The sequence below is a fragment of the Macaca fascicularis genome, chromosome 14, assembly GCF_037993035.2.
Source record: "Macaca fascicularis isolate 582-1 chromosome 14, T2T-MFA8v1.1".
Classification (NCBI taxonomy): domain Eukaryota; kingdom Metazoa; phylum Chordata; class Mammalia; order Primates; family Cercopithecidae; genus Macaca; species Macaca fascicularis.
In genome coordinates, this window is record NC_088388.1 from 23,703,471 (window position 1) to 23,727,016 (window position 23,546).

A 23,546-nucleotide genomic window follows, 5' to 3' on the forward strand; every position below is an offset into this window, starting at 1 on the left:
GTCTGAGGTTGGCAGTTGGGTGTAGGGATGCAGGAGCATTTGGTTGAAGGTGACTCGGGTGATCTCTTGTACCCTGGCTCGGAGAAATTTTATTAAAATGGGAGCAAAATATAAGGCAAGGCAGAGGATTAGTATGGGAATTAGGAAATCACAAAGGGCACCCTGCCAAGCTAGGTCTTCTATGAGAGTAAAAAGTTGGGAAACCCACTCGTTGGGGGATGGGTCGGGAAGGAGGGTGTCTATGGGGTTTATGAGGGAAAAGTCAGTTAAGATGAAGAATGGTGAGGAAGCGGGAAAATTTGAGGAGGGTGTTCATCCTTGAGTAGAACTGGTCACCTGGAGAAAGGGAAGGGGAATAGATGTTTTGAGTTAGGTTAACATGTCTCGTCCCAAGAGGGGGTGGGACAAGAGGGTATGATGAGGAAAGAGTGGGCAAAGCATGCATAGTCCAGGCAGTAATTTAACATTGGGGTCTGGCGAGGGTTAGACGGTTTGCCGTCTACCCTAACTACTGAGATAGTGGATGGCTGGCTAGGACCTCCATAGGTTGACAAAACAGAATAGGTAGCCTCCATATTGATGAGAAAAGAAATTGGCTTATCCGCTACCTGTAGAGTTACCCTAGGCTCGGCGAGGGTGACAGGTGTCTCTGAGTGTGGGCACCGTCAGTCCAGGTGTAGGAGCTGGAAGGAGCTTTGAGGAGAGGCATCACGTTGAGGCGCAATGCCTGCCCTGCTGGTGGGGCAATCAGACTTCCAGTGTCCTTCCTGTTGGCAGGGTGGGCACGACGTGGTAGGCAGGCGAGGATTTGGACACTGTTTTGCCTAATGCCCAGTTGTGCCACACTTAAGGCATGGACGAGACGGAGTGGCCGGCTTGGCCTGGGGACACTGGTTTGCCTAGTGTCCTGGGTCTCCGCATTTATAGCAGGAGCCCTTGGGAGACTTGCCCTGTGTCTTCCCTGCTGGCAGAGTCGGCAACGCTGGTTGGAGGGCAGCCACTAGAGCTTGCGCCTGAAGCACAGCCCTTCTTTTCTCCTTGTCTATCTCTGCGGCCTCAGCTGCTGCTTCTCTGGAGTTAAAAACTTTAAAGGCCAATTTTCCTGTATGGGAGTCTGAGGCCCATCTTCAACCTTTTTTAGCTTTTTTCGAATATCTGAGGCTGACTGGGAAATAAAATAGGAGGCTAGGACAGCTGCCCCGGCTGGGGAAGTGGGCTAGCTGGGTAAATTGGGCCAGTGCCTCTGTAAGGCGATTTAGGAAGGAAGCCGGGTTCTCATCTGGGTGTTGGATAATTTCCTTTAATTTATCAAAATTGACCACTTTGTTAGAGGCTGCCTGCATACCGGCTAAGAGACATTGAATCATAATGTCCTCCTACGGCGGCCGGGCTGCTGTGGTTGGTAATCCCAATCTGGTTCTATGAACGGGACAGCCATCTCTCCTAACGGGACAGTGGCGCCAGTTAAATGCCATTGATCTGCATGTTGCCTGGCGGCTGCAAGAATACACTCTTTTTCCTCTGGGTTAAGGGAGGAGGACAAAATGACCTGTAAGTCATGCCAGGTTAGATCATATGCCTGACATAGGTATCGAAACTCCTTGGAATATAGGGTGGGGTTAGCAGAGAAATTGCCGAGCCGTTTTTCAATCTTGGAAAGATCTGCCAAGGAAAAAGGGACATGGACTCTAACTAGTCCTTCGGCTCCGGCAACCTCTCGGAGGGGGGCCAACAAACTAACAGGGGAGGTTGAAACAGACAGACCAGTTGGGTAGGTTGAGACCGGCTGACCAGTAGAGGGGGTTGGGGCAGGCTGACTGGTAGAGGGCTGACTAGTGGGGGCCGCTACCATGGTCTTGGAGCGAGTGTGGGCAGAAATGGGAGAGGTAAGAGGAGTGGCTGAGGGAGGGGCGGTAGGAGGAGCATAGGGAGGGGGGTTGGTAGGTCGGGAGGGAGGTGCCCCGCCGTCGGCCTCGTCTGAGATGGAAGTAGAATCTTCCTCTGCTTGTGGTGTGGGGGCCGAGGGCTGGGTTTTAACTAACAAGACCTGGGCCATTGAACACTGGGCGCACAGGTCTGGGCGAGAGCGCAAGTCCCAAAAGCCTTGGACATAGATAATCTCTGACCACTTTCCAAGCCTTTGGCAGAAATTAGAGAGATCTAATAGAATGTTATAGTCAAGTGTGCCGTCTGGTGGCCATTGAGACTGGTTGTCTAATTTATATTGTGGCCATGCCACAGTGGAGAGGAAAATTAGCTGCTTTCGTTTTAAATCTTGAGCTAAATGTAAGGCTTCCAAGTTTTGGAGGAGCCACCCTAAGGGGGTGTTCCTAGGGATTTTGGATTGTGAGGTTCCCATTTTTAACCACCAGAAATGGAAACCGACCTCACGCAGTGGCAAAGCGTCCTTTGCCGTTGCTAGAGACCGGGGGCTCCTGGAGCCACTAACGGAGAATTGAGGAACTTCAAGACAGACGTCTCCAGGTTGAAGGCCTCACTGCGCCACAGGGTGGCTACGTCCTTGGCCGTACGTACGACTCCAGGCCAAGGACACGGAAACGGATGGAGATGGTTAACAAAGGGGAGTACTCACCGAAGAAGAAATTCTCAGAGAGGCACCAGTGGAAAGCTGGAACACTTGTACCAGTGGAAAGCTGGAACACTTGTTCCGTGTTGGTGGCTGGTTGGGTTGGGAGCCGGTTCGCTGGGGAGGAGGTTCCTCAGACCCCTAGGGGATGTTGAGGAAGGGTCTCCTCCCAGATCGGGTTTCGGCACCAGCTGGTTTGTTTCTCAATCAATAAAGGCCAAAATGAGCGAAGAAAGTGGCAGCCTTTTATTTGCAAATATGCATATACTCTCGGACGAGGTTCTCTGTTCCTCAGGTATGGGGGGCCAGGGAAGTCGTGCCGGCGCTCTCGGGTGATGTTCTCCGGTCCATGAATGTGGGGGGCTGAAGAAGTCACACTGGCTCCTGCCAGTGGCAGACTTTTATGCATTGGTACTAGAAGGGGGAGGGCAATGGGCGGGATAAGGGCGTGATAGGGGCGTCTCCGTAGGCATGGCCGGGTAAGTTTGGATCTCTTCCGATTGATGTCACCTGGCGCATGCTCAGTTGATCTGCATCTTCCCTGGTGTGGGCTGCATTTGCCCGCACGTGGGAAAGTTGGTGAGGAAGAACCCGGAAGCAACATGGATTATGCTTTCTTGTTCACCTTCCTCCATCTTGTCCTTTCTCCTTCACCCAAACACAAAGTTCCTCCCAACTCTTGACTTTCCTACCATAGACATTACTTTTCTTTACTATCTAGAAATATCCTTACCTCACATACGCAATATTGAGAAAATTATTTCTTTGTGTTACAGTGTTTGTAATAAAACTATATGATAATCAAATATACTACAATCACCTGAACTATTCCCCAATTTTAGATCTGTCAAAACCTGTAAATACAGCTAGCTTCTTCTAATAATTGAGAAATTCAGGAGTTAAACCAGTATTTACTAACCTTCAGTTCTCTCACCCTCTTTTTTCATCCTTTTTGCCCAGCTGTTGCTAACAACCAAAAGAGAGAGAGATGTTATGTATCAACTCATTAATTTGAAAATCAAGGTCTACAAGGCAGTATACTAAATATAACTGGCACCCAATAAAATCCAGTCTCTGAGTAAAGTCACTCTAAAGGAATAACAATCCTGTAAAATATTATAGCAGAAATAATTCTAGTGTTTACTTGGTCTCTGGAGAAAAATGCTAAAAAGTATAGACTGAAGGAGAGTAATGGGCAGAATTAAGAGCAGTGGTTCTCAACCAGAAAAGTTTTGAATCCTGTGAGAACACTTGGCAATGACTGTAGGTTTTTTGTTGTTGTTGTTGTTATTACTACTGGAGGGCTACTCCAGAAGTGGGAAGAGACTGAAACTAGGCCTCATAAAATTTAGAAAATAGGCCTCATATAGAAAAAATTAACACCAGGTGGCTCTGGATAGGGTCCCACCCTGCCTCAATAAGGTCCCACCCTGATAGGGTCCCACCCTGCCAATTCCGGGAAACAACCTCATGGGGTCCCACCCTGCCAATTCCGGGGGTCCCACCCTGCCTCGAAGTTCCCGGAATCAGCAACTCCAAGAAAAAACCTCATAAGGTCCTGCTCTAACCAATTAGCATAAGACACCTTGCTCAGGCCATAGACAGACCCAATTACCACGCGCCTAAAGCTTTGTTTGAATTTCGCGCCCTAAGCTGTGTTTGAACTTGTATTTGCCTATATAAACAGCCTGTAACAAGCAGTCGGGGTCCCAGGGCCAACTTAGAACTTGGGACCCTAGCGCGCTAGTAATAAATAACTCTCTGCTGTGAATCTCGTGTCGGTGATCCTTCGCGGCGACCCCTGCCCAGGAAGGAATCGACAGTTCGGTTCCAACAAGACCAGGGACAGAGATGCTACTAAACACATACAGTGTACAGGGCAGAACTACAACAAAGAATTTTCCAGTCCAAAATTTCAAAAGCGCCAAATTTGAGAAATCCTATTCTTAAGTGTTTTTCAAAAATCTTCCTGGTATGGTGACTCACACCTGTAATCTCAGTGCTTTGAGAGGCCAAGGTAGGAGGACTGCTTGAGACCAGGAGTTCGAGACCACTGGGCAACATAGTGAGACCTCATCTCTACAAAAACATTTGAAAATTAGCTGGTTGTGGTGGCACATACCTGTATTCACAGCTACTTGGGAGGCTGAGGTAGGAGGACTGCTTGAGCCTGGGGAGTTTGAGGCTGCAGTGAGCCATGGCTTCACCACTGGGCCCTAGCCTGGGTGACAGAAACCCTGTCTAAAAATAAATAAATAAATAAATAAAAAGAAGAAGAAAAGACTAAAATAAGGAATCTCCCCAATTTCATATTCCAACTCCTGAGCATGGCATTAAAATTACAAACTAATTCCAGAATTTTTCAGTATATAGGAGAAAGGAGTTTTTCTTGTGTATTTTGCAGAAACTAAAATGTAAAAAGAAAGCAAGTGAGACGAGGCAGGATTTTACACTAAATATAAAGATGAGATGCTGACAGCTGTGAACTGTAAGAACAACTCCTAAAGCAGCCCCTAACTGATTCAGCTCCACTCCCAGCCTCACTGAGGTTAGCATCAAAAATTATCATCTTTAGAAGTAATAAACTCCTTGGTCCTGTATTCTCAAGTCATATGAAGGTAGATAAATAAGGGAGCTTTATGAGTTGATGCAAATGGACAGTTGAGGGAAGAAAGAAAACTTTAGTTTTAGAAAATAGATATGTGTTCTTTGCTGTCATCGGTCGCAATACAAAAACCTGCGAAGTAAGTATCTTAAAATGTTTATGAAGCCTATGGTCCTCCCAGTAGGTAAGCATTTCACATGGCCATTTTAATATTTTATAGGAAATGTGCTATGGTGTCTTTGGCTTATCCAGCAAAGTGATAGTCCAGGGAAAAGAATATACATCTGCTCATTTTTTTGACATGTAAGATTCTGGTGTGTACATGTATATTATACTGAAATAATTCTAGCAGTCAAGACTTCTCTTTCTTTTCTTCTTATTCTTAGTAGAAAATGTGTCACTGGAAGACTCTACAATAAATTACGAATTATTGAAATGTGAGTGTATAAGCACTATTCTAAGCCAGGTACATAAACTTACTTCTGAAAGTTCTTCAGGAACAAATTCAATATTAGTTAGATAACAGAATGTATCTCATAAGCTATTAAAAATGTATTTAACTAAATATTTTTCAGAGATTAAAAATCAGGTTTTTGAAAAAATTTAAAGAACATGGGAAAAAAGAAAGATGCAGAAATTATTTGGTTATAATTTGATTAAAAATAAACATAACCATATATATGTTGAAAGAGAACTTTGATAAAAAGTAAAAACAGTAGTGGTTACCATTGTTGAATGATTATAAACAGTTTTTACTTTTTAAAAATGTTTATGTTTCCAAATTTTTCATCAATGAAAATATTTTACTGCTGAGAGAAAAAGAAATGTTTTATTTTTAAAAGGACCTACAGATAATTTTTAAAAAATCTAACACATTGCTAAAACCATTTCCATATCAGTTCTATCCACTCTTACCTTGGAAAACAGAGAGCGGAATGAATTTGTAATAATTGAAGGCAGCAAACAACAAAATGTGGCCAAATCCATAAATGCGTTTACTTAGCAAAGCAATTCTTTGCAGCTGCAACAGTTGGAATCAGTTACTGAAGATTTTCATGCTGTATTATCAGCAGAGTCTCAACTTCTGGGGTTGGAGCTGGGGAAAAAGTCACTTATATTGGGCAGAGAGGCTAAGAAAAGAGCAATTTGATCAGAAATGGCTTCATTTCAACAATTATTATGCTATTATCCTGTGCTTGAAGATAAACAGTTTAGGTGAGGTCATGATTTAGCAGTCTCTTAAGACCATACTGTTTAATTAGCATGGCTCTTAAAAAAACTGAGCTCAGCTCACTTCTCATTGGGTCTATAGGAAACGAAAGTGTGTTTTTCTGTACTATTGGCATTTTTCTAGCTTTATTAGCCTTGTGGTATACATGGTACAAATGAGAGGTCATTTTTGACTAAGAAAACTCAATGGGCAGGGACTGGGCCAAGATAACAAAATCCCTGTAAGAGTTGAGAATAGCACACCTCTAATGTTCAAGATCCACAGGCAGCTCACACCTCATGTTTTACTTTTGCAAAACTTTATTTGCATTGTTTTCTGTTTGTTTATTTGTTTGTTTGGTTGGTTGAATTCTTAGAGCAGCCTACACCGTTTATCAAAATTCTTTCATTGCAACAGTCTCCTGGGCATTTGAATTTTGAGAAATGTTGCTTTTAGTAGTAATTTTCTCATCATTCCTTGGACCTAGGGAAATAATTAGGCATGTAAAGCTTTACAAAGAAATACTTATAGGTACAAACCTGTATATGTACTAGGACAATCCCGAGGTCCCTTCTAACCTGCAAACTTTTATATCTAATGGTCTGCTAGCAATCTCCACTTGAATGTCTCATATACAATTCAAATTAGCAGAAGGCTAAATGTTGAATTCTTGATCTACATTTCTAGCATTGTATTCACTCTATAAAAGCAGATATTCTCATTATCACTTAAGCAGGAAACTATGAAGTTTTTGACAAGTCTTTTGTAAGCACCTAACATCCCAGTTATCTGCAAGTCTTTTTGATTCTACCTCAAGGATAGATCTAGGAGCTATCCATTCTCTCCATTTTCACTTTCAGCCTCTTAGTTCTTGCCACCATTGCAGCCTCTCTAGCTATCACACTTTTCCCCCCACTGTCATCATTCCCCTTACAACAGCCAAATTGCTTCTTATAAATCATAGCACAGATTCACCTCTTTTTTGGCAACAGCCTATCAATGTCTTTTCATTTCATGTAGACTAACACCCAGATTCTTTAACATATCACTGATGGTGATTTCACTTTTGCTGCTGCTTTAAATTACCTCTGGCCAATTTCCCCTCTATATGCCACACTCCAGTCACCCTGTGCTTCTTTCATTTCCTCAAACACAGCAATGTTTTCTCTAGCATTAAGGCTCTCTTCTAGGCAAGTTTATGCCATTCAGTGGGAAAACATTTGCCTGTTCTTTAAATCAAGGTCAAAATGTTTCTTTTTTCTTCTTTTTCTTTCTTTCTTTCTTTTTTTTTTTTTTTTTGCCATAGCCCTGAGTGAAATAGTAAATACTTCTCCAAGTTGAGATTGGAGGTCTAACTTGGTGTGTAACTGGAGAGGAGGTCCCGCATACCAAAATCAGGCACTAAAACTTAGACTTGAAGCCTCTCTTGCATTCCTGCAATAACTAACCTAGTTTCTACCACTTCAGTACCAGAGGTATGGCTCTGCTAAGTTCTTGGATTCATTACCCTAACAGAGTAGTTTAAATATGACTCCTTACATGTTAGTAATAATTGAAGACTTGTATTATACCATATATCAAATCTGGTAGCTCAATAAAAGTGTAGACTTTAGATACAAAGTATGGGTTATTTTTATAGGGTTCTTATTTTTTCAAAAGTAGGGCAGAGTGCTGTTTTAATGGCTTAGCTTTGACTTTTAAGCATAGAACAAATATAAATTGTGCTATAACACCTGTTAAAATCCAGGCCTTGATGCTATCTAATGTATAATAGTTTCTCCATCATAAGTCACCCTCACCGAAGAAGTTACTTCAAATTACACAACCTGAAGACTTAGGCAGGCAGTGCCTATAGACACAAACATATTTTTATAGTGTGTTTCCCTTCTGTATTATTTCAACTCCTACACTGCTTACATATTTATAGAAACCTCTGGTGATTCTTAATGATGTTGTTCAGTCTGGTTTCTTAATAATTTCCTTGGTTTTATGCTAACATTCCTGCTGTTGATTGTTCCCTTATTTTAATTATGCCACACTCTTAAGCAGTGCTTCCGGGAGTGGGTTGAAGTTTTCACTGCAGTACATTATAGGTGAAAACAATTTTTAATGTCCCATTAGAGCAATAATTTTCCCTTTGCACTTTGGCAGGGGTGGGTGGGTGCATAAGGCCCTATCAATACTAGAACAATCACATTCCTTGACTGTAGGAGCTGACGGCCACTTGTAGTGAGTTAGGAAATATAAATTATGGTGACTAAAACCTATTGAACCTGTGTTACATACAGACCAGAATAAGTAATCTACATTCATTCTGTCATTTAATTATCACTGTAATAAGTTATATGCATATATTATGTGCATATGCATATGTTCTTTGCATGTCCAGTTGACACACATGAAAACAGAAGCTCAGAGAATTTCAGTACCATGTCCAAAGTCATCCATAAGCAAGCGATGGCAAGAAACAAGCACTCATCTGATGCTACAGCCCATACTTTTAACCACTCTGCTATGCTTTCTTTCAACTGAAAACAATTTCTCATCCCATCCTAAAATTAGAAAGAACACACACACACACACACACACGTGCACACACACTTTTCCTTGCTTACAAGCTACAAGCATCAAGGTTTTTTTTTTTTTTAAAGTAGTTAGTTGTTAATTAGTTTAAGAAGAAATGGTTGAGGTTGAAGATAAATCCTATCACTGTTGCTAAAATTTGGCTGACATAACATATTGTCAAAAGAATGTAACTTTGGAATCAAGATTACTGATTCTGATTCTAAATGCTGAGATAACTGTGTATTCTCAGTGAAATTAGGCAATTTCTTAAACCCTCTGAATCTCAGTTCCTACATCTATAGATGGAAATAATACATACATAAGAAATGTTAAGTACTAAATTAGGAAATGCATACAGGATGCCTGGACACAATCTCTGTCATATATTTTTCAAATCAATATTAGTCTCCTCTAGTTTCTAGTTCTATTATTATCTACAGAATAATAAACAAATGATTCTCTTTATTTTTTCTCTTGCAACCATCATTAAGGACCACTAGATGCCCTTAGAGATGGCTGCCAATAACTTTACTGACCCCATTTCCGGACTCAGTCAACTTTTAGCTTCACTGCCCACCTTGTTGTTCATTTACTGCACTAGAAACATTCCAGTTTTAGGGGCCTTTACACTGGCTATTCCCTTTGCCTGGTGTTATGTTCCTTAGACATCTGCTTGACTTTCTCCCTCATCATCTTAAAGTCTTTGGTCAAATGTCACCTTCTCAATGAGGACAATGAGGGCATTTCTGACCATCTAATTAAGAATTGTACATATGCACCCCTTACTCTCTGAATGCCTCCTGAGCTTGATTCTTCTTAATGATTTATTGTGATTTAATTGTTTTATTTATTGTATGTCTTCCTCACCCACTGGAATATAAACTATGAGAATAGGAACGTTTGTTCACTGGTTTATTTCCTGTATCTCGGACAATAACTGGTATGTAATAGATGCTCAATAAATATTTATTAAATTAATGAATAATTTTGAATGACTATTTTCAATAAATAAAATTAAGAAATATCATTATGGAATGTGTTGAACTAAACCCTTCGTGGGATCAGATGTAAGACTGAAGTATCAGTATAATTAGAGAAATGTTATTCAGATACAGTATGTTTGATTGTCCATTAGCTCCACATTTTTATAAAGCCATTCTTTTTGAAGACTTCATTTTCTGGAACTGCTTTAGGTCCATGGCAAAATTAAGAGAAATGTGCAAAGATTTATCATATACGTCCTACCCCCACATCCTCCTAAGAGTAGTACATTTCTTTTTTTTTTTCTTTTTTTTTTTTTTTTCTTTTTTTTGAAACAGGAGTCTTGCTCTCACTCTGTGTCCCAGGCTAGAGTGCAGTGGCCGGATCTCAGCTCACTGCAAGCTCCACCTCCCGGGTTCACGCCATTCTCCTGCCTCAGCCTCCCGAGTAGCTGGGATTACAGGTGCCCGCCACCACGCCCGGCTAGTTTTTCGTATTTTTTTAGTAGAGATGGGGTTTCACCGTGTTAGCCAGGATGGTCTCTATCTCCTGACCTCGTGATCCGCCCGTCTCGGCCTCCCAAAGTGCTGGGATTACAGGCTTGAGCCACTGCGCCCGGCCGAGTAGTACATTTCTTACAATGAATGAACCTACATTAACATATCATCATCACCCGAAGTCTATAGTTTACGTTAGGGTTCACTCAGTGTAGTCATTCTAAGGTTTGGACAAACGTGTGATGCCATGTATACACCGTTATAGCATCTTGCAGAGTAATTCAACTGCTGCGAAAATCCTCTGGGCTATGCTTTGTCCATCCTCTGTCCCCAGTCTGGAAACCACTGATCTTTTTATTACCTTTATAGTTTTGCCTTTTCTAAAAAGGCATATAATTGGAATTATATATTATTACATATATTCTTTCTGGATTTACTTCTTTCCTTTTGTAATATGCATTTAACATTCCTTTATGTTTTTAATGGCTTGGTAGCTGTTTTATTTTTAGCAATTAATATTTCATTGTCTATATATACCACAGTTTATCCATTCACATAGTGCTTCAAAGCATCTTGGTTGTTTCCAAGTTGTGGCAGTTATGAACAAAGCTTCTGTAAAGAATTCCATGCAATTTTTTTGTGGTCATAGGTTTTCTACTTTTTTTGATACATATAAAAAAGCATGATTGCTAGATATTATGCTAAGAGTGTGTTTAGTTTTGTAAGAAACTTCCAAAGTGGCTGCACATTTTTGCATTCCCGCTGGCAGTGAATGAGTTTTCCTGTTCCTCTACATCCTACCAGCTTTTGCTGTTGTCAGTGCTTTATATTTTGGTCGTTTTAATAAGTATGTAGTGGAAATTTATTGTCTTAATTTGCAATTTACTAATGACATGTGATGTTGGACATCTTTTCATATGTTCATTTCCCATCTGTATATCTTCTTTGATGAAATGTCGAATCAAGTCTTTTGCCCATTTTTTTAATCAGGTTGTTCATTTTCTTATTGTTGAATTTTAAAATGTTTTTGTATATTTTGGATGAGACTCCTTTATTAGATATATCTTTTGCAAATGTTTTCTTCCAGTCTGTGACTTGTCCTTTCATTCTCTTGACAGTGTCTTTAGCAAAGCAGAAGTTTGTTTGTATTCAATTTTAATAAAGTCATTTTTTTCCTTTATGAATTTTGGCATTGTTACTATAGCTAAAAAGTTGTTGCCACACTCGAGGTTATCTAGGTTTTCTTCTGCATTATCTTCTGGGAGCTTATGAGTTTGTGTTTTAATATCTATGGCTATGATTCATTTTGAGTTAATTTTTATGAAACATGTAATGTCTGTGTCTAGATTCACTTTTTGGAAATGTAGGTTCAGTTTTGACAGTCTATGTGTTGAAAAACTTATCTTTGCTTCATTGTACTGCTGTTGTTTCTTCATCGAAGATTACTTGGCTGAATTTATATGAGCCTATCTTTGGGCTCTCTATTCTGTTGCATTGCTCTATTTTTTAGTTCTTAACATCACACTCTCATGATTATTGTAGCTTTGTAACAAATCTGGAAGTTGGATAGTGTGAGTCCTCAAACTTTGTTCTTCTCCTTTACTATTGCATTATCTTATAGGTCTTTTGCCTCTCCATAAAAACTTTAGAATTAGACTGTTAATGTCCACAAAATAACTTGCTGAGCTTTAAGATCATGCCAAATCTATAGATTAATTTGTGAAGGACTAATATCTTGATAAGATTAAGTTTTCTTATCCATCAACATGGGACATATTTCTATTTATTTAGTTATTTGTAAATTTTGTTCATCAAACTTTGTAGTTTTCTTCAGATAGATATTTACCATATTTTATTAAATGTATGCCTAAATATTTCATTTTGGGAGTACTGTTGTAAATGTATTGTGTTTGTAACTTCAAGTTCCTCTTGTTTATTGCAGTATATAGGAAAGAATTGTTTTTTTTTTTTAAATATATATATTATCCTTGTTTCCTGTAACCTTCCTATGGTCACTTATTTCTGGGAACATATCCATTAATTTTTTAGGACTGTCTAAATAAACAATCCTGTCATCTGCAAGCAAGGATCATTTTGCTTCTTCCTTCCATATATGTGTACGTGTTATTTTCTTGTCTTATTGCATTACCTAGAACCTCTAGTGCTGTGTTCTAAAGGATCAATGAGAGAGAATATCCTTATCTTGTTCTTGATCTCAGTGGGAAAGCTTCTAGTTTCTCAGCATTAAGTATTATATTAGCTGTAGATTTGTGGTAGGTAATTATTTATCAAGTTAGGAAAATTCTCTTCTATTTCTAGTTTACCTAGCATTTTTTTGAAATTATTATTAAATAATAAAATTATTATTAAAAAATTATTTTTATATTGAACCAGTCTTGCATACCTAGGATAAATCTCACTTGTACATGGTGTATAATTATTTTTATACATAATTGGGTTTGATTTGATAATGTATTTTTGTTGTTTTTGGATTTTTGCATGTATGTTCATAAGAGACATTGGTCTATCATTTTCTTTTCTTGCAACATATTTGTTTAGTTTGGTATTAGAATAATTCTGGTCTCATGGAAGGAGTTAGAAAGTATGACCTCTTCTATCTTATGAAAGAGATTGTAGATTTTAAAGAACTCATATCATTTATTCTTTAAATGTTTGGTAAAACTCAACAGTGAACAGATTTGAGCCTGATGACTTATATTTGGGGAGGTTATTATTGATTCAGTTTATTTCAGAGATATAGGCCCATTCAAATTGTCTAATTCTTCTTGTGTGAGTTTTACCAGATTGTGTCTTTCAAGAAAACAGTCCATTTCATTTAGATGATCATATATGTGGGCATAAAGGTTCTTCTTAATAATCCTTAATTTACACTCTTAATGTCCCTTGGATCTGTAGTGATGTCATATTCTCTCTTTCATTTCTGATATTAGTAATTGTGTCCTCTATGTTTTATTTTTCTTAGTTAGCTTGACTAGAGCTTTACAGATTTTATTGATGTTTTTAAGAACCAGCTTTTGGTTTTATTAATTTTCTCTATTGCTTCCCTGTTTTCAATTCCATTGATTTATGCTTAAATTTTTATTTTTTCTTGTGCTTACTTTAAATTTAATTTGTTTTTTCTACTTCTTTAAGATTAAAACTTACATTACTGATTTAGAACATGCTTCTTTTCTAATACATGTATGTAATGCTATATATTTTCCTTTAAGGGCTCCATTTACTGCATTCCACATATTTTGGTAAGTTGTATTTTCATTCCCTTTTAGTTCCAAATATTTTCATTGCTCTTAACATTTGTTCTTTGACCCATATTTTATTTAGAACTATGTTGTTTAATATTCAAATATTTGGAAATTTTCCAGCTATTTTTCAGTTAATGATTTCCAACCTAATTTCCTTGTGATGTGAGAGCAGACTTGGTATGATTTTTATTTCTTTAGATTTGTTAAGTTGTGTTTTATATCACAGAATATGGTGTATCTTGATGAATGTTCCATGTAAGTTTAAGAAGAATGTATATTCTATGTATTTCATCTGATGAAATACTCTGTAGATATTACTTATATTCAGTATGGTGCTGTTGAGCTCTACTATGTTCTTACTGATTTTCTGCCTGCTGGATACATCCACTTCTGATAGAGAGCTATTGAAGTCTCAAACAATTATAGCAAATTCATCTATTTCTCCTTGCAGTTCTACCAGTTTTTGCCTCATATAATCTGATAATTTTATTTTCAGTGCATATATATTATTAGAATAAGAAAATAAAAATGTTTATTTTACCTTCACTTATTCCATCTTTGATGGTCTTCGTTTCTCTAGGAAGACTCATGTTTCTGACCTATATTATTTTCTTTCTTTATAAATAAACTGGAAACAAATTCTCTCAATTGTTGTTTGTTCTAGAAAGTATTTCTTCTTCATGTTGACGGATAATTTCTCAGGGTACAGAATTCTACTTGGTGTTATTTTTTCTCACAAGATTTTAAATGTTTCACTCCACTCTTTTTGTGTTTGCACAGCTTCTCAGGTGACATCAAATGTAATTTTTATCTTTGTCCTCTCTCTATAAGTTTTCCTCTACCTTCTTTCAGAATTTTTTCTTTTAAAAAAAAATATTATTTTCTATTTTTACACCTTCTTTCTTCTCTTTTTCTCAACCACCTCACTTTTATTAACATATAATAAACAAATAAAAACTATATATATGAAAATGTACAACATGATGTTTTGATACATGAACACATGATGAAATTGTTAAATCGACCTAGTTAACATATCCATAACATCACTTACTAATATGGTTTGTCTCTGTGTCCCCACCCAAATCTGACCTTGAACTGGGTTCCTATAATCCCGAAGTGTCATGGGAGGGACCCAGTGGGAGGTAATTTAATAATAGGGTCAGTTATCCTCATGCTGTTCTGGTGATAGTGGGTGAGTTCTCACAAGATCTCATGGTTTTATAAGGAACTTCCCCCCTTTTGCTCAGCACATCTCCTTCCTGCTGCTATGTGAAGAAGAATGTATTTTCTTCCCCTTCTGCCATGATTGTAAGTTTTCTAAGGCCTCCTCAGCCATGTGTAACTGTGAGTCAATTAAATCTCTCTCCTTTATAAATTACCCGGTCTTTGGCAGTTATTTACAGCAGTGTAAGAACAGACTAACACAATAAATTGGTACCAGGTAGTGGAGTGCTGCTGTAAAGATACTTGAAAATGTGGAAGTGACTTTGGGACTGGGTAACAGGCAGAGGCTGAAACAGTTTGGAGGACTCAGAAGAAGACAAGAAAATGTGAGAAAGTTTGGAACTTCCTAGAGACTTGAATGGCTTGGACCAAAAAGCTGATAGTGATATAGACAATGAATTCCAGGCTGAGGTGGTCTCCAATAGAGATGAGGAACTTGTTGGGAACTACAATAAAGGTGACTCTTGCTATGTTATATCAAAGAGACTGGCAGCATTTTGCCCCTGGCCTGGAGATTTGTGGAACTTTGAAATTGAGAGATGATTTAGAGTATCTACTGGAAAAAATTTCTAAGCAGTAAAGCATTCAAGAGATGACTCAGGTTCTGTTAAAAGCATTCAGTTTTATGTATTCACAAAGATATGATTTGGAATTGGAACTTACTGTTTAAAAGAGAATCAGCATAAAAATTTCACAAAGTTTGCAGCCTGGCTATAGGCTGTAGAAAAGAAAAACCTATTTTCCCAGGAGAAGTTCAAGCCAGCTGCAGAAATTTGCATAAGTATTGAGGAGCCAAATGTTAATGTCCAAGACAATGGGAAAAATATCTCCAGGGCATGTAGGAGGCAGCCCCTACTATCACACGCCCAGAGGCCTAAGAAGATAAAATAGTTTTGTGGGCCAGGCCCAGGCCTTGCTGCTTTGTGCAGTCTTGGGACTTGGTGCCCTGTGTCCCAGTTGTGGCTAAAAGAGGCCAACATACAGATCAGGCCATTGCTTCACAGGGTGCAAGTCCCAAACTTTGGCCGCTTACACATGGTGTTGGGCCTGTGGGTGCACAGAAGTCAAGAATTAAGGTTTGGGAACCTCTGCCTAGATTTCTTAGGATGTTACAGAAACACCTAGATTCCCAGGCAGAGGTGTGCTGCAGTAGTGAAGCCCTCATGGAGAACCTCTGCTAGGGCAATGCAGAAGGGAAATGTGGGGTTGGAGCCCCCACACAGAGTCCTCATTTGGGCACTGCCTAGTGGGGCTGTGAGAAGAGGGCCACTGTCCTCCAGACCCCAGAATGGTGGATCCACTGACAGCTTGCACCATGTTTCTGGAAAAGCTGCAGATAGTCAACACTAGCCCATGAAAGCAACCGGGAGTGGGGTATACCTGCAAATCCACAGGGACAGAGCTGCTCAAGGTCACTGGAGCCCATTATATGCATCAGCATGCCCCAGATGTGAGACATGAAGTCAAAAGGGATCATTTTGGAACTTTAAGGTTTAATGACTAACCTATTGTATTTCAGACTTGCCTGGGGCCTGTAGCCCCTCTATTTTGGCCAATTTCTCCCATTTGGAATAGGTGTATTTACCCAATGCCTGTACCCCCATTGTATCTAGAAGATAACTAGCTTGCTTTTGATTTTACAGGCTCATAGGCAGAAGAGACTTACCTTGTCTCAAATGAGGCCTTGGACTTGGACTTTTGGGTTAATGGTGGAATGAGTTAAGACTTGGGGGATTGTTGGAAGGGCATGACTGTGTTTTGAAATGTGAGAAGGACATGAGATTTGGGAGGGGCCAGGGGCAGAATGATACGGTTTGGCTCCGTGTCCCCACCCAAATCTCAGCCTGAATTGTCATTCCCATAATCCCCATGTGTCATGGGAGGGACCTGATGGGAAGTAATTTAATCATGGGGCCAGTTACCCTCATGCTGCTTTCATAATAGTAAGTGAGTTCTCATGAGATCTGATGGTTTTATAAGGGTATTTTCTCTCTTTCACTCGGCACTTCTCTTTATTGCTGCTATGTGAAGAAGGACAATGTTTTCTTCCCCTTCTGCCATGACTGTAAGTTTCCTGAGCTCTCCAAATCCATGCAGAATTGTGAGTCAATTAAACTTCTTTCCTTTATAAATTGCACAGTCTCAAGCAGTTCTATATATCAGCATGAGAACTGACTAATACACATACTTGTCTTTTTTTGTGTGGTGAGGACATTTAAATTTTAATATTTTAGCAATTTTATACTTAGTAAATATAGAACACACACTCAACTATAGTCACCCTGCTGTACACTAGATCTCCAGAGATTATTCATCCTGTTTTCCTGAAACTTTGTACCCTTTAACGGACACCTCTCCAACCACCTCTGCAACCCCTAGCCTTTGGCAACTATCACACTACTCTCTGTTTCTGTAAATTAAACTTTTTTAGGTTTCGTATATAAGTAAATGCAGTATTTGTCTTTCTTGCCTGGCTTATTTCGATAAGCATCATGTTCTCTAGGTTCATGCATGCTGTTGTAATGACAGAATTTCCTTCTTTTTTAAAGTTGAATAGCAACCCATTGTGTACCATTGAGCGTGTGTGTGTGTGTGTGTGTGTGTGTGTGTGTGTACTAATTATTTTTTATTTGTCAATGGACATTTAACACTTTGGATGATTCAATATCTTGCATATTGTGAATAATGCTACAATGAACATGAAAATGTAGAAATCTCTTCAACATACTGATTTTCTTTCCTTTGGATATATGCCCAGAAGTGGGATTGCTGTATCATATGGTAGTTCCACTTGTAATATTTTGAGAAGCATCCTACAGTTTTCTACAACGACTTTACTAATTTACATCCTCACCAATGAACAGTGCAGAAAATTTCCTTTCCTCCACATCCTTGCCAACACTTATCTTTCATTATTTTTTTGCTAATAGCCATTCTAACAAGTATATGGTAATATCTCATTGTAGTTTTAATTTCTATTTCCTTGATGACTTGTGACATTGAGCATTGTTTCATATACCTATTGACCATTTGGATGTCTACCTTTGAGAACTGTCTATTCAAATCCTTTGACCATTTATTAATGGAATTACTTGTTTTATCTCTGATTTTCTATGTTTGAAAATATTGCACCTAGGTATAGTTTTTTTTGGCATTTCTCCTGCTTGATGTTGCCTGAGTTTCCTACACTTATGATTTTGTGTCTGACATTAATTTGGGCAATTCTAAATTATATTGTTTGAAATACTTTTTCTCTTTCTTTTTCTTATCTTTCTTGTATCTCATTGTGAATGTGTTACACCTTCTGTAGTTGTCCTGCAGTTCCTGGATATTCTAATTCATTTGTTTTCAATCTTGTCTCATTATTGTAAAGAATCATGCGTGTGTATGTTCACTGCTGCACTATTCACAATAACAAAGACATGGAGTCAACCTAAATGCCCTTCAATGATAGACTGGATAAAGAAAATATGGTACATATACACCATGGAATACTATGCACCCATAAAAATGAATGCGATCATGTCCTTTGCAGGGACACAGGTGGAGTTAGAAGCCATTATCCTCAGCAAACTGACACATGAACAGAAAACCAAATACTGAATGTTCTCACTTATAAGTGGGAGCTGAATGACGAGAACACATGGACACAGTGGGGAGAACAACACACACTAGGACTTGTCAGGGGTGGGATGGGGGAAGGGAAAGCATCAGGAAGATTAGCTAACAGATGCTGGGCTTAATACCTAGGTGATGGGATGATCTGTGCAGCAAACCATCATGGCACACATTTACCTATGTAACAAACCTGCGAATCCTGCACATGTACCCCTGAACTTAAAATAAAAGACGAAGAAAAAAAAATCCCCCCAAATCTAAAAACCAATACTACTACAACTCATAAGGTATTTTAGCAAGGTCACAAAATTTAAGATTTTTTTTTTAGTTATTTTTTTTTTTTTAGTTATCAGCAATAAACAACTTGAAAATTAAACTTTTAAAAAGTAGTGCCATTTACAATACCAAAAAATATAAAACATATATAAATCTAACAAAATATTTGTAAGATCTGTACACTGCAAACTGCAAAATACCATCGAATGAAATCAGTTTTGGAAATTTCTATTGATGTAATCTCAAACTCAAATATTATTTTCTCAGTCATGTCCAGTTTACTAATAAGCTCATCAAAGACATTTTTCATTTTTGTTAGTGTTTTTGTCTGGCATTTGTTTTTGGTCCTTTCTTAGTATTTCCATTTTTCTGCTTACAATACCCCTCTGTTCTTGCATGTTGTCTCCTTTACGTATTAGGCCCTTAGCATATTAATCATTGTTGCTTTAATTCCTAGTCTGATATTCCAACATTCCTGTCATGTCTGCTTCTAATGCTTTCTCTGTTTGTTCCAAGGTATACCTTTTAATATGCCTTGTAATTTTCCTTAATATCTTGACAGGATGTACTGGGTAAAAAGAACTGCTATAAATAGGCATTTAGTCAGGTGGTTGCAAGGTGTTGGGGGAAGGGAAGAGATCTAAAGTCCTATGATTAGGTCTTAGTGAACCTATGCCTCTGGACTGTGAAATTCACAAGTGTGTCTCAGTCCTCCCCACCTCTTAGGTGGGACAACATGATGAGAGTGGGCTAGAGTTGGGTATTCCTTTTCCTCTGATCAGTTAGGCTCTGATAAAATCCTGGCATGTTAGGCTTTGGTTAAATGGCTTGTCCTGAGAGCCAGCCTTGTTAAGAAGAAAAGAGTGCTCTGGCGTATTTCAAAATGTTTCATTTCCTCTCCAGCTGCCAGAAGCACGTGGAGATTTTCTTTTAATATTTGCTATGAGAACCTGGTCAAGCTCCAGGGGGTAAAATTTACAAAAGTCTGGAGGGCTGCTAAGACTGAGTCCCTGTGGAGTTTTTAACTCTCTGACTTGTCCACACTGAGCTTCCAGCAATTTGTTCAGGTTTTTCTACCTCATCTCTAGTTCTCATGGTGATTTATTTAGAAAATACAATGGTATTTTCTTACGACTGAAGACCTCTTAGCACACTAAGAGGGCCCTAATATGCTACATAAGGAAATAAAGAGTAGATGTCGATGTGTTCATATCAGCCTAACACGAAGTTTCTCTGAAAAAGAACATCCAGGGAGGTGAAATTTAATAGGCTTCCCAAAGCTATAACCAGTGTCCAGAGCATGCCAAGATGAGACAAGTAGAAGGCAGATGACTAGACATAGGGAGAACTTTTAGGGAAAAAAAAAAAAAAAAAAAAAAAAAGCCTTGCCCACAGGTTTGTATTCACACAAAGTTTTAATACTCTGGTCATCAACATCACAGAGGGATGCAAGTAAATACACAGGATACCATAGGGATATTTGTATTTTTATATGAATATTTTTTAATGATGTCACAGAAATGTTAACTGATTTTATTTTTAATTAGTTGTAGGGTGTAGAAGAATTACAAGTGGTTATATTTAGAACTTATTTAATTAAAATGGATAAACTATATTTCGAGTGAATAATATAGATAATCTCACTAAGTTCCACTCCTGGCTATACCTCTGATTTAATTAATAGGAAGCATTGTGGCATATTAATAAAAAGCAAAAGCAAAAACAAAAATAAACCCAACCTTTGCTTTTTTCCTTTATTGTGATTGCGAGCCATTCTGAGTTCTGGATAAGTGGGTAGTTGATATTAAAGGCAGGAAATTTTTATTATTCGATGCAGTAGGCTGCAGTGACATTTCTTATCATTCCAGCATAACTGTGCCAGAGGGTCTGTAAATAGTATTTGCCGAAGGCAATTTTACACATTCATAATATTCTTTGATGTCTGGGCTGCGCCCAGCTGACAGAGCCCTGGAGGCTATCTTTCTGCTTCTCTGGCAGGCTGATAAACCAGTGCAGGGGATTATGGAGAAACAAAACAAACCCAAAGAATTGAATTCAGTAATTTCTGAATTAAATTCCCCTTAAGAAAGCCAATGTCTGGCAGGCTGTGGCCATTTAATAAGTGACTGTTGAGTGAGGGGAGGACAAATCACATCAAGGTTATGGGGCGTAAATAATCTGAAACAGGAAATTTTACCTTCAGGAAACATTCTGGGCAGAGGAGACTTCCTCCTTCTGCACAGGAAAGAAGAGATGGGAAAAGTGAAGCCCTCGTTCTCAGGAATATGAATAACATTTAATCATGCACTGACATTTATTGAACTCTTTCTTACTCTACTCCTTGGTGAAAGCACGTTTTGTATATTTAATCTTTTAATCACCACATCAGATCACTAAGATAGGTGAGAAAACTGAGTCACAGACTGATTACCCAAGAGTATGAGGCTAGTTAAGTGGTGGAACATTAAAAACAAAAACAAAACCACTGAACACATTTCCTGTCATTTATCAGTAATTATCCATAAAATGATCCTGTGCTTTTCTTCCTAAAATATATACTTTCCTGAAATTTATTAATGTAGATTTTTATTTCTTCTTACATTTGTGTTTATTGCTTGTCTCTGTCTAGTAAAATATAAGTTTCTTGACAAAAGGACTTTGTCGTATTTTCTGCTTTGTTCACCACACCAGGACTACTCCCTGGCACAGAATAGGCAGTTGCCAAATGTTTATTGAATCCATTATTTAAAGATGTAGCAATTTGTCTTGGAAAGTGTGCTTAGAGGCAAAATAGGGCTCTATCTTATACTAATCATAAAATGGTGACAGATCCGATTTAATTTCCCAAATACTGTCAAGACGTGAAACCTATATTGTACTTCAAATCAATGCCAGTGTTTTGATTTTCTTACTTTCAGAACAATCCTGGGTAGGAAAAGCACCTTGCAGGCAGGTTTTCTAACATTCTGGCAGTGTGGAATGGTGGCAAAAAAAGGTACTTTGAAGGCAGTCATGGTTTCGATTGCCAGCTCCATCATTTCTTTGTGGTGACTTTGGACAGGTTATGTTACGGTATGTCTTTCAGTGCTCATTTTGTGTGTGTGTATGTCATGGGAACTTCAGAAATTTTACCTTTCCCATTCTGGCAACCTAACCAAGAAGATGGTGATTTACAGTCTTCTACAAAATATCTTCTATCCCCACACCGGGTTAATATTTGAAAGCTCCCCTTTTATTGTATGACTTCCATACTGAAGTATTTAGCTTTGTATTTCATTTTCAGTGGCGTTCAGTCTCTTCAATCTGGCACCCAAGTCATTTTGACATTTTATACCTCTTAATTTATTCAAACTTGCCTCCCTCTGCTTTAGGGGAAACACTCTTCTGCCTCTATCCCCTACCTGTTTTATCCATAGCATGCACAACCTTCTGTCTTTGGCACCAACCATCTTATTCCCACCTGTCTGTTTTACTTAACACTGCTCTCATAGATACAACCCAAATCCAGGCCCTTCATCCCTGTTGATTCCCTTAATATTCATTAGCATCTTCTCTATGAGCCTGTGGAATCAATTTTCTTTTCCTCAGCTACCAGTTTGTAATGTTCTGCCTGCCTTTAAGTTAGTAGTGTTGAATGGATTCAATTTCTCTCGAACAAAATGTCCTGTACCAGTTGGGCGTTTTTTCCCACCAGATCTGTTCCAGAATTAGGCAGTCAATAGGTTATGGGTAAATAATACACTAATAGCTACCTATACGGCCTCATGGAATTCTTTGTTTTTAAACAAAAAATAATTATTCATTGTTAGTGTGAAAGATGCTGTGAGGTGGTATCTGGATCCTTATTCAGGAATGATGAACTTCGTCCCTCAGCTACTGAGAGTGCAGTGGACAAAGTGCTATGCCCTACTGTTCCATTTCAGAAAATGCCTCTATTGAAGACAGCCACCTTGCTCAAGATTGGGTGCCCCTTCCTGAGCTGCCAGCATCCATGATCAGTTTATAGGGCAGCATTAAAGTCTGGCACCCTTGCTCCACTCAGAACTCTGGAGGGTCATGCACTCTTCCAAGTTTTTTGTAGAGTTACTTATGACCTCCATTAAGACTTCCTGGCAGTCCACGTTCTCCCTCTGTCCAAACCTGCTTCTTTCCTTTCTCTTCTGCAGATATGAATCCCAAGACCATGCTCTACAAAACCTCCTACACTCTAAACTCCTCAGTGAATCTCAGAGAGTCCAACTGGTGACATTCACTAATCACACATTTTTTTTCTCCACTCATGAGGGGAGCAGAGGATATGGATGAAAGGAGAGGAGAGAATCAAAAGTGACAACCAGCAGGAATTAGTGAACCTTATATTTGCACATCACAAAAAGTTTCTGTTGGTTTTGTTTTGCTTGTTTCTTGGATTGTCTTTGTCTAAAAGGGTATTGCTCTCCTTCTTTTTTATTCTCATTATCCCTATAAATATAAATCATTGTTGTCTTTACAAATTATAATAGAAATATATGAGAGAAAGAAAATTAAAACGTGAACTGTAGTTGAATTGCATAGTTGGAATGAATGAAATGGGGACACATTGCTGGGACTCTCCTTATTACAAAAACCGATCTCCAGCCTCAAGGAGAGCTGATTGTGTGATTTATTTTATTTAAGAATGAGTTTGGAATGTGTCAGAATGGCCTAAAAATGCTCTCTTATGTGTTTTTATAACCAC